The sequence below is a fragment of the Paroedura picta genome, chromosome 8 (genome assembly GCF_049243985.1).
Source record: "Paroedura picta isolate Pp20150507F chromosome 8, Ppicta_v3.0, whole genome shotgun sequence".
In the NCBI taxonomy this organism is placed as follows: domain Eukaryota; kingdom Metazoa; phylum Chordata; class Lepidosauria; order Squamata; family Gekkonidae; genus Paroedura; species Paroedura picta.
The window spans coordinates 28,054,271-28,066,646 of record NC_135376.1 but is presented as its reverse complement, the minus strand read 5'-3'; positions in this window follow the sequence as shown (position 1 = coordinate 28,066,646).

The following is a 12,376-nucleotide window of genomic DNA, read 5'->3' as shown; positions in this document are numbered from 1 at the left end:
CCCAAGGAACAACATAATGCCTTTTCTCTCCTCCATTACACAATTTTTTCTAGTAGGTGAGAGTAACAGAGACATCTGCTGGTAAGTGATGCAGAATCTTTTCCTACTTGGAAGGGGTTTAGCCCAGATCCTAAAATGCAACATTTTCCCCAGACCAGTTTCATAACACCCCTGTATAAATCTATGGTGTGACTTCACTTGGAATACTGTGTGCCATTCTTGGCACTGCACCTCAAAAAAGATATTATAGCATTGGAAAAGGCACAGAAATGGGCACCTAAAAGATTAAGGGGGTGGAAGAACTTTCCTAGGAAGAAAGATGAAAGGAGATAGGGTTCATTAGCTTGGTGAAATGATGACTAAAGGGGGAAATCACAGCTTTACAAAATAGTGCATGGAATAGAGAAGGTAGAAAAATAAGTCCTTTTCTCCCTTTATCACAATTCAAGAACATGTAGACACTCAATGAAATCACTGAGCAGTAGGATTAGAGCAGATAAAAGGAAGTACTTCACTCAAAGAGTAATTAACCGTGCAATTTACTGGCACAAGAAATAGTGCCAGTTAGAAGCACAGACAGCATCAAGAGGGGACTGGATAAACATGAAGTATAAGTCCATTGGTAGTTATTAACCACAAGGTATAAAGGGAGCACTATGGTACAGTGATGCTTTGTATTCTTGGGTGCAACAGTGGGGGTGCTTCTGAAGTTCTGGTTCCACTGATGGACCTCCTGATAGCACTTGGGCTTTGGCCACTGTGTGACAAAATATTGGAGTGGATAGGCCATTGGTCTGATCCAACATGGTATCATGTTCGTATTGTTTCGTATTTCATCCCATGTATGAAACTGCTCTAACAATTGTGATATAGTCACAAACCCATTTTGTGTGTGTCCTGTTGGCTTAAAAATAGTTCTATTTCTTCTTTTAGCCAATAAGAAACTATCTCCATCTGTGTCTATTGAATGGTATCCTGGCTGTCATTTTCTACACAATTACTAGTAACAAAAATGCTCACCGTCTATCATTCATTCTTTGGAATGCCTGTATCAGGCTTTCTCAACCGGGGTTTTATGAAACTCAGGTTTCTTGCTGGGTTTAACCGATGATGTGACAATATACGGTCATGTTTGACCTGTCCCCCCCCCTCCCAAAATGACCAAAGATGGGCCTGGAGGGGGTGGGAAAGGGAGGGACCCTGGGTAGGCAGGTATATAGCTATGCTTCCCAACCATATTCTGCATGGTCACGCCACTTCTGGGGTTTCTTAAAGCCTGAAGAATGTTTAGGAGTTTCTCAATGGTAAAAAAGTTGTATAGTGAGACCTTTCATCTTTCACTATTGCACTCCACTCATTTCAACTTTATTTCCATTTGCAAAACAAGACTGTAGACAACAGACCAAATTATTATTACTTCTTTCATACCATCTGAATTCATTACATGCTAGAGCAGTGGTCCCCAACCTTTCTGAGGCTGGGGACCGGCAGGGCATCGGGCCGCGCTTGCGGGCCATGCCCGCGCATCAGGCCGCGCCCGCACATTGTGCATGCGTGAATGCGCCATGCGCAATGCGCGGGTGCGGCCTGGCCCTGATTCCCTCTCCCCGCCCTCCCGCAGTAAGAAGCTTCCCGGGCCGCAAGCTTGCGGCCTGGGAAGTTTTTTACTACGGGGGGGGGCGGGGAGAGGGAGCCGTGGCCCGGCGCCATGGCCTTCGTGGCCTGGCACCGGGCCGCGGTCCGCAGGTTGGGGACCACTGTGCTAGAGTGTTAACATACAAGAAGATCCCCCCCCAGTAGTTTAGAGTCTGAAACAGCTTATAGGCAGAGATGTTAGGCAGATTGTGAGTGGGTGGGCAGGAAGGAATGTGCCAGTGTTTGTCTCTTGTGGCCCTTCCTTGCATACCTGATTGCCACTGTGGGATGGTAGGTGAATTTCCTCCAGGCCAAGCTGGATTCCGGAGATTTTGGGTGGGTAGATCACTTTGACATGAAATTGGGGTCACTATGACTGGACAGGTAGTTGTGAGTCCCTGCATTGTGCAAGGGGTTGGACTAGATGACCTTAGAGATCTCTTCCAACTATGATTCTATAATAAATTGGATAGCAGGAAATAAACAAGCATGGCAGAAAGAAACAAACATGGGCAGATGAGTTATCCACTGCCCTAAACAAATTTAGAATAAATAATACATAATTTCTTCCATCACCAGTCATTGATTTGTCTCCACTGGTTCCAGCTGCTTAAGACACTGGGGGAGGAGTGCCAGTTTGGTGTAGTGGTTAGGAGTGCGGACTTCTAATCTGGCGAGCCGGGTTCGATTCTGCGCTCCCCCACATGCAGCCAGCTGGGTGACCTTGGGCTCGCCACGGCACTGATAAAATTGTTCTGACCGAGCAGTGATATCAGGGCTCTCTCAGCCTCACCCACCCCACAGGGTGTCTGTTGTGGGGAGAGGAATGTGAAGGCGACTGTAAGCCGCTTTGAGCCTCCTTCGGGTAGGGAAAAGCGGCATATAAGAACCAACTCTTCTTCTTCTTCTTCTTTTGGGTTTTAATTGCCATTTTGATTCTATATATTTTGGGGGGAATTGTTTGCTGTAATATTATGATGTTTTAAATTTTGATTGAGGTTTTATGTAAGGACTAACAAGAAAGCCCATTGCAAGCAGGAAGACAATGAGCGCTAGGACCCAAGGGACACCAGGAGGTGCAGATCTCTCTCTCTGTGTGTCTCTCTCTCCCTCTCACTGCATGTCTCTGTGTGCCTGCAGCAGAAGGAATAGCAGGTAATTAGGGCTAGTTTGTAGGAGAGAAGGAGGGCTGGTGTACAGTTTGGGGCAGCTCTCAGTCTGTCTCTCTCTCTCTCTGTCACAGCAGGGGCGGATCTCTCTGCTGGGTCAGTTCTCTCTGTGTCTCTACCTCCCTCACAGCAGGAGCGATAGGAGGGAATGAGGGCTCGTGTTTGGTCTGGCAGGGTGCTGTGTGTGTGTGTGTGTCTCTGGCGCATCTGAGAGGAACATGGCTAGCGTCCAGGAAGGGAGGGCAGGAGCAGTAGGGGCAGGGCCAATCAGGGTACAGCCAGCATTGCTGGTTACACGCTGATTGGCCCTATTCCAACTTGGACATCCAGACACATTCCACCCCCCAGGCTGTTTCACAAATATATAGAGGAATCATGGATGGATGGATGTTTTATCATATGTGTATTGTGAACCACTGTAAGCCAGCTGTGCTGGTAGCAGTGGTATAAAAATATAATAAATAAATAAATAAATAATTCATAATGTATTTTGGAAAGTAGAATGAATACAAATGCCAGATGATATTAAGATGCAAATGACAATAGCAGATGAATGACAATAGAGGGCATAGATTGGTTGAGGTGTGATATGAGGTGAAGTAGGCATCTGAAGTCACTCTGCTCTCCAAAATATAGGACAGATAAGATCACATTCTAGCTGTATCTGAAGAAGGAAGCAGTGACACAAAAGTCCATACTCAGCCACAATTTTTTTTAGTCTCTAAGGTGCTACTGGACTCTTGCTCTTTTTTACTGCTACAAACAGAAATAAATGGCTCCCCATGTTTATTTATCATAATATATGTTTATATATTTTATTGAACTATTTTATAGCCACAAGTACCATTTTTAATTGTTCAAATGCTTTAACATTTTCATGCTCTCCTCCTTGGGGGCCCTGACTGGGTGGAAAGGCAGCATTAAAATAATTTTTATATATAGTAAAATAAAATAATAATGAAATGTAGCCCAAATTCTATGTAATAAAAATTCTATAGTATAAAAATCTGGATTCTGCCACCTTATAACTTACAGAAATTTTATTATTAATAAAAAAGTAGGTATGCTACGTATCTAGGCCTTAAAGGCAATAGGCTGTTTGACCAGAAAAACACAGCAGTATATCACAATATAATAACAACTATGACTGGACTAGGCCTCTTGTGGCGCAGAGTGGTAAGGCAGCCGTCTGACAGCTTTGCCCATAAGGCTGGGAGTTCAATCCCAGCAGCCGGCTCAAGGTTGACTCAGCCTTCCATCCTTCCGAGGTCGGTAAAATGAGTACCCAGCTTGCTGCTGGGGGGTAAACGGTAATGACTGGGGAAGGCACTGGCAAACCACCCCGTATTGAGTCTGCCAAGAAAACGCTAGAGGGCGTCACCCCAAGGGTCAGACATGACTCGGTGCTTGCACAGGGGATACCTTTACCTTTACCTTTACCTATGACTGGACTTCGTAGATTGTGTTGGGATAGTTTGTTTCCGCCATCTTGTGAGTCTCTATATGTACTGTTACTGTTTTAATGGGGTTTTTATGGGGTAATTGTTTATGGTTTTAATTGTTAGCCGCCTCGAGGCGGCAGAAGTCATGAGAGGCAGGATATAAATGCAAGAATGAATGAATGCAAGAATGAATGAATGAATGAATGAATGAGTTATTATTCAATATTTTTAAAAGAAATGTGTTTAATTGCAACAACTATATATTTACACACATCTAATGTTATACCAAAATCTAGGTTCACTAGCAGAGCCATGAAATGATAGTTGGAAGACTGAACAAGCTTCCTATTAAGATGAGGATCCAGAAATTTTCCTCTCAGATCCAGATAGATCCTCTCAGATCAAAATAGATTACACAGAATAGAAGGATTGCTCAATAGATCATCCATGTAAGACAGTGAGTAGAAGTTAATTCATTCTTGGGGGAAAATCTTCAATAGTATCACAGTGCAATACTATAGAAATAATATGATTATTAGTAGGGATGTAGGAATACATATTTTTTCACTTCTGTTCATTTCTGTACATTCTCAAGCCACTTTTGACTTATTTATTTTCTTTCAACATGTGACAAGCAAAAAATGATTTTCAAGCTGGCAATGGCAAATAACATTTTATTCCACTGTAAAACAATTTCTCAAACTTCCAAATCATCAAAACATACTCCTAGGTATTTTTTCGTTTTCAATATTTTTGTCAGTGATATAAGATACTCTAAAGAGCATTTACACTTTGTGATGCTAATACTTGTAGACCTCTGTATATTGGATACTATAGAACTATTTGGAAAGTGAACCATATACCGTATTTGCCGGCGTATAAGATGACTGGGCATATAAGACGACCCTCCAACATTTCCACTAAAAATATAGAGTTTGTTACATTACATTACAGTACTATAGGCCACTATGGGCAGCTATGTCTATCCTAACCGAAGTGCACCCGGCATATAGGACGACCCCCCTCACTTGGAGGCATGTTTTTCAGGGGGGAAAAGTAGTCTAATACGCCAACAAATACTGTACATATCGCCATAGGATAAGCCGACCCGCATATAAGCTGAGGCACCTAATTACACCACAAAATGCTGGAAAAACTTATTGACTCACATATAAGCCAAGGGTGGTGTTTGAATAGTGGCCTTTTCTCCTTTTCTCCCCTCCCCCATTTTGGGAAGGATTTTTTCCCTTTTCTTCCCACCCTCCTCCTCCTCCCACTTTCCCTCTGACTCCTCTTGCCTTTATTCCTATCTCTAGAGCCATTTCCTCCTTCTGCTCTCTGTTCTCCCTGTGAGGCAGAGGCTTTAGAGCTTCCTGCAACACGTGCTAGCCTCATTAAGGCAGTGAGGGAGAGAGGTGGAGACTGCTCTTTCCCTCTCAGGCTTGCTGCGTCTCTGCTGTTCCTGCGTTTGCTTCTTCAGGCAAGTATACTTGTCTCCCACCCCCACCCTCTAGTCTTATCTGGAAGCTGTTTTTTTAATACTCGCATATAAGCTGAGGAGGACTTTTTCAGCTTTAAAAAAGGGCAGAAAAACTTGGCTTATATGCAAGTATATACAGTATATTCTTCTGATACATGTTCATCATTGATAAGAATTCATTAAAAGAGACTTGATTAATAAAAGTTAAAGAATATGAGAAATTGTTTTACAGTGGAATAAACTGTTATTTGCCATTAACTGCTTGAAAATCATTTTTTGCTTATTTATTTTCCCCTGCAAATTTCCTATTTTTGCTGTATTTGTTTATGTTACATTCCATTTTTCTGCCATCTATACACAACTTAGCCAATAAAGGGGCCAATTTAATGGGAGCATTTAAATGGAAAAGGACAGCAATAGATTCAACCAAAGTGTAATGAGTGTAATGTTCATCTATATTTGTCTGTTTTCCAGTCACCTGGCACAGAAGCTGATTTTAGTCACATATTTTTTAGTAGATCAATAATTTCACATTTGAATTCTTTAAGATTCCTTAGGTGTAATCCTTATGGACCTGCCGAATTATTAATTTCAGTTAGCCTAGCAGTCTTAGACCTTCATTTGTTGTCATCTGGCATAGTCCTTCAGACACCTTTCAGAAAAAAAAAACTGCAGTCAAAACAGATACAACAGATTCAGTTAGGCTGGGTGAGAAAGGGCATGCAAAAAGCCACTTGTACTACATAGATATTAACCAATATAGTGAAACAACCTAACAAACAGCTGCAAACAAATGATGCTATCATCAAACAATCTGATCTCTTTTAGCAACCAGTGAATAAGACATGACTTGAACCAGTGGGTGTTCAAGCATCCCTAATGCAGTGTTTGCATGGCAATGTGTCATTACAACGGCTTACAGTGATTGTATAGATGAGGTGAGACAGAAACTGGATGGAACACTGTCTGGTTATATTTTTACTTACCTACCTAGAGTCACATTTAAACTGGATCAGAATCTTTGAAGTAGAAAAGTGCTTGTTACAGACCTGAAGAATTGTTTGTGATTTGCAAAACTGAAATAGAGCTGCATATCCCAACTATGGAGACATATTTCTGTAGGGTTTGGACAGAATATGCTGTAGAAAGACTGTGGAAGATAGCAGAGTCCTAGTTTGCTCTTATTTCCCAAGAAGATCATAGGCTGAGTTACCATGGTAACCAGGTATCCCTTAATGACCTTTTGTGGTGCCAGAAGAGTTTACATTAGACTATCCATTCAGTTGGAACCATTTTACTGTCTCCAGGAATGCCAGAGGGGTAACTACATTTTAGTTCTCCTGTGAAGTAACCTTGTGAAGCCGAATTCCAGAGCGAGCCAAGCAAAGCTGCAGAACTATACATACTTCCTTAGATATGAATAAATATAAATTGTAGGGACTTATTTAAGGCTGTATATAAATTCTTGGAAGGATTTTTGCATGTTTTGTATGCTGTACTAAGTTTCTCATTAGTATAGAATACTCATTTTCCTTCTGCTGTAATACTGAAATTCATGGGTAACCAATGAAATTGATGGACAATAGGTTCAGGACAGTAGAGTCACTGAAAAGATTATTAGATTAGGAAATCTGCTGTTGGTGATGCCCACTATTTTAGGTGGCTGATTATGCACATTCATATTAAAGGCTAGTCTCAATGAATAAGTGGAACTTCTACATTCAGAGACAGTATTGTTAATGCCACTGCTAGGAGCAACAGCATCCTGAACTGGATGGCCCAGACCAGCCCAATCTTATCAGATTACCAGGGTTGCTCTGCAGAGGCAGGAACGGGCAAACCACCTCTGTTCATCTCTTGCCTTGTAAATCTTACAGGGTCACCATAAGTGGGCTGCAGCTTGATGGCACTTTCCACCAACAGGAACAGGAGGAGGAGGACTTAATATCAGCCTTTCACCGATATCTGGTTGGACACTGTATGGAACCATGTAAACCGGATGCTCAGCTAAGCGGACTGTTGGTCTAAACCAGTTCAGCTGTTCTATGTTCCTAGCACTCAACTCTGAAAACGTTATAATGAAAAAGTACTTGAAATAAGGTTTCCTTTCAGCTGTGCTAGATTAAACTTTTTGGATTCAGCTGTGAGACCAAATCCAATTTTACTAGGCAATATAACAGCATTACCGCAGTAATGAGATTGAAAATCATTCCATAAGCAATGTCCAGCATTGCATGAGCAATTGTAGATACACGTATTACATAGAACAATGGCTTTGAAATAATTTTCTTCTGAAGCAATTAGGATTTTCAAATGAAAAAGGCCTAGAATTTCACTTCATTTTTTGTAGCGATGTCACACGTTGCGAAAGGCCAACTTTAACCACTCAACAATGATATATTCAGTCCTGTATATCTTCTGCAATACTGGCCAGTACTGAAGAACTATGTTTGAAGAAATGAGCATATACTGTTAACCCACACTGGACTCCAGCTTTAGGGCCTCTTTGCCCGACATAATTTGTAACTGTGCATAAATAGGGGGAGTTGCATTTGGTTGCAGTAGGTGAGGCCGAGAGAGTTCTGACAGAATAGATCTGAGAGAACTGCTCTAACAGGACTGTTACTAGGTCCAAAGTCACCCAGCTGGCTGCATGTGGAGGAGTGTGGAATTAAACCTGGCTCCCCAGATTAGAGGCTGCCGCTCTTTACCACTACTGGCTCTGTGATGCTGTGGAGAAGCAGGCAAATCTGAATTGAAATAGTCCTTTTTCAGGGTCTGTGCAATGGGCCTATTAGTGGGTGCTAAATAGGGATTGGGCTTGGGGGTTTGTTTTTTACCCACAGTATCAGCCATGGCTACAATTCATTGGGAAACAGAAAATATTTATTTCCAGAGTTTGACAAGGAACGGGCCTTACCTAATGTTTGTGTAGAAACCAGGGTTATGATATTTTCGCTGTTGGAAGGTAGGAAGCTCCCTTTATGGATCCCGCATAGCCTTCTCCTATAGGCAATTTACTGTACTAACTAGTTGGATCAATTAATCTTGATAGAAAGGAAGCACTGCCTATATTGCATATGATGGTATCAGTAGTGATACTGATGAGATTAAGGGTAATTTGGAGTAAACAGTAGGGTTTATAGGGTTACTTAAGATTCCATCATATTTATATTTATATGCTGCTGCTCCTGGCCTGCCATCTCACAGCATCTAACAATAAAATTACAATAAAAACATACAAAATGCCAATCTACAACCTCTTCCAGAAACTACTCTCCCCCCTCCGGTTTGCCAGCCCATCAATCAAATCTCAAATCAGATCCCGAGTCCCCAGGGGTGAGAGCAATCATTGTCTCACATGTTATATAACAAGTCACTGGGGGGGGGGAATCATGTGAGGATTCAATGTGATGTATGATAAATTAGAGAATAATATATTCTCTCTCTCTCTCTCTCTCCCTCTCTTCTTTCTAACTAAATCTATGGAGACAGTAGAAGTACTGAGGCCATTACCACAAAGATCAGTGACCAGCAAATGATATTGTCTGTAAGAGAGAGGAAAAACTGATGCAGTTCAGAAGCTACATCAAAACAAAAACAACCTGGTCAGGAAAATCCTTCTGATCCCACAGTGGCCATTCTTCCCCCCATGAGCAGCTTTCATGTGTGTTTGTTTTTTAATGATGCTTTGGCCGGAGCGACCACCACAGCACAAAGATCTTCAGTGTGTGGCTGGAGGTAAGCTGCTGCAGGAACAACTGTGGGCTGTTCCCACCATGCAGTGTAAGAATTACAAAGGTGCCTACAGGCTCAAAAGTGTTGGGGATTCCTGCTGTAGCCCTTTCTGCTGCAGAAGGATAAGAGGAAAGTTATTATCTCTGCAATAGAAGGAGCTAGAGACTTAAGTTTTAAAACAATGAAAGCTGGGATTTCACCGATTCTTTTACACTTGTTATAAAAGTAGATCTATCCAATGATATGAACTTGTCAATTTAGGAAATATTGAAAACGCCCACGAGGTTGAGGGAGGAAGGATGGTGCTACTGGGTAAACTGCAGGGAAACCACCATATAGAAAACCCATTGCTGTTGCTGAACTGTGAAGGCAGCTGCAACAGGGGAACTACACAGGACTGGTTCCATGCAGAATTCACCTAAAACGGTGTGCTCAGTTCATGAAAGAACTACTAGTTCACGACTAGCAATTCCATTTTTATTTTATGGGGTTATTTCCCACCTGGATTAAGCTCACCATCTGGAGACGTTCATGGATGATAAGAGATTTCCAGCAGTTTGGGCTGGCTCACCAGTTGCACCTTTTTTTTAAAAATGGAAGCTGCTCAACTCAGTGGTCACATGTCCTTCTTAGCAATCAAGACTAACAGGTAATTGCAATGTGATGATCATGGGGCTGCCTTAAAGTTGGTTCAGAAACTGATACAGAACGTGACTGCTGAAGTCCTGGATGTGATCTACCATCACATTGGAGCAGAACAAGACCCCATAGCAATACCTTCTGGAATCTACTATCTTAAAACCATCAAAATAATTAATGTTTGCCAGTGCAGTTTAGCAAAATTTAAAGCGTCAGCTTAGTTGCCTGGGCAACAGGGATGTTTTCCCTCTCCTTCACAATGAGGACAGTCGGGGTTTTTGCTGGTCCTTAAACGACATAGTCACACAGCCACAGCCACCTGACTATGAGGTACTGTTTCATTGTGATGACTACATGATCCTTGGCAATGAAGACGTTTGTTTTTTAAAAGGGAGGAGCAGGATGGCCAGCAAACGGCTATGATCATGTTGGGGGTGGGGGAATGTGTAAAAGAGCAGAAGTTAAGGTTTTTGTAAACGTTTTGTTCTCCCTACTCCAAAATAGTAACTTTTGCAGGGAAAAAGGAGCTTCATGTAAAGACTGAGTACAGCAGGAGAATAATTGCATTATGAGCCATGAACTCATGTCTTTTGCGTAGAGGTGATTTTTGCAGCAGCCTGAAAGCTGCATCTTCACATCATTCTCAAAGCTGAAAGAAACAGGAGAGAAGAAAGGCAAGATGGAACTTCAGGGTTTGTTTATTCTGCAACAGAATTCACAGGCTGTCTGGCTGCTGTGATATCAAGGATTCTGTTCTTGCTGTGAAAAGAAAAATGCACAATGAAAAAAAGCTACTAATCGCCTTCCAGCTCAGAAAACCAAGAGGATAAAAAGATCTGTCTGAGAACAGCTTTGATCCTGCTCTGAACACATCTAGCTTTTCCAGGATCACAGAAAAACAAGACAATTTCTTACAGAATATTACTGGCCTGCTTTTGAAGCATAGAACCATCCAGATTTTTTCACCTAAATGATGTACATGGGCTGCCTGTTCTGCTCATGTTTTCAAACATCAAAATGTAACCAGATTTCTCATTCTTAGGTTCCCACTGCACATTACATTTTCTTCCATTGTTTTAATCCCCCCCCCCAGTTCAGCTAGGGGGCAAAAGGGATGCCACAGAAGGCGAGAGCCTTTTAACTATGTTTTGACAACTTGGAATCAGGTCATTGTGAAGCAGACTATCTTACGGGCTTGGTGTAAAGCGACTTGCCTGGGAAGAGCCAGAGCCTACAGCAAAAACAATATTTCTCTTCAGTGGGCATTAAGTATTAAGAAATGGTTTTGTGCAAGCAATCTTCTGGGCTTGGAAAGGGTGCCCTCACTGAATAAATGGGCCAGATGCTTATTAAAAAACCCAGCTGTTTTGATTCTGGAAGACACTAAGAGAAAAACAGGTACCACCATGAATTGATTGCAGCATGGATGGCACAGTGTCTGGCATAGGATGTAGGTAGTCAATCTGCTGCCCTTTGGGATATCACCTGTGCCTCTACCTGTGTTCTCCAGTGCTCTCTCTTTCAAAGAAGGATAAGCACTGCTGCAAGAACGTCTCAGGAGAACCCCTGCCCTTTTCCTACTGAAAAAAATCCACCCTTGAATGCTTTTACCCTAGTTAAGACATCCATAAAAAGCTCAGGCGCTTTAGTAGGATAACAGGAGGAAAGGGTTAAAAGCCCCTATCGTCAAAAAGCAATACAAAAAGCTCTTTAAGCTGCCCCCCCCCCAACTTAGCTATACATGGCTATAAATATGGTTTTAAAGTATTTGTTTCAATTCTTACCTGTAATTGTTATGTAATTTCATCTTTTTTAACTGGGAGATTTTTTCCTAGATGGGTGAATTCTCCTCTTGGGTTGCTGTCCAGGTTGTGGTAAGTGTTAAACCTTTAATTTTCTGAGAGATGAATTAGGATCAGATAAAGATTTGGAAGGTCATTTAACATAGGTAATATAAAAGTCTTCGCTAGAAAGCTGAGAAATGGCTGGAGTGCTGGTTTTAATTTAGGAAGATACCATTCTAATGGAGAATGCTCATTTGTATACTTCTAGCAGCTGTAGTAGAATATTGTGACATATTAAAAGAGTTACACTTTGCCTTTGAGTTGTGGACTTTAATCACATGCTTGACTAAACCTCATATAAATGGTATGCTTGAGGTTTTCACTCATTGACTGACTAATGGATGGTGGGACACAGATTCTAGTATACAACAGATTGCATATGGAATCATAAGTAGCTGAGCTTACTCCACTCCCCTCTCCCCCCCCCCC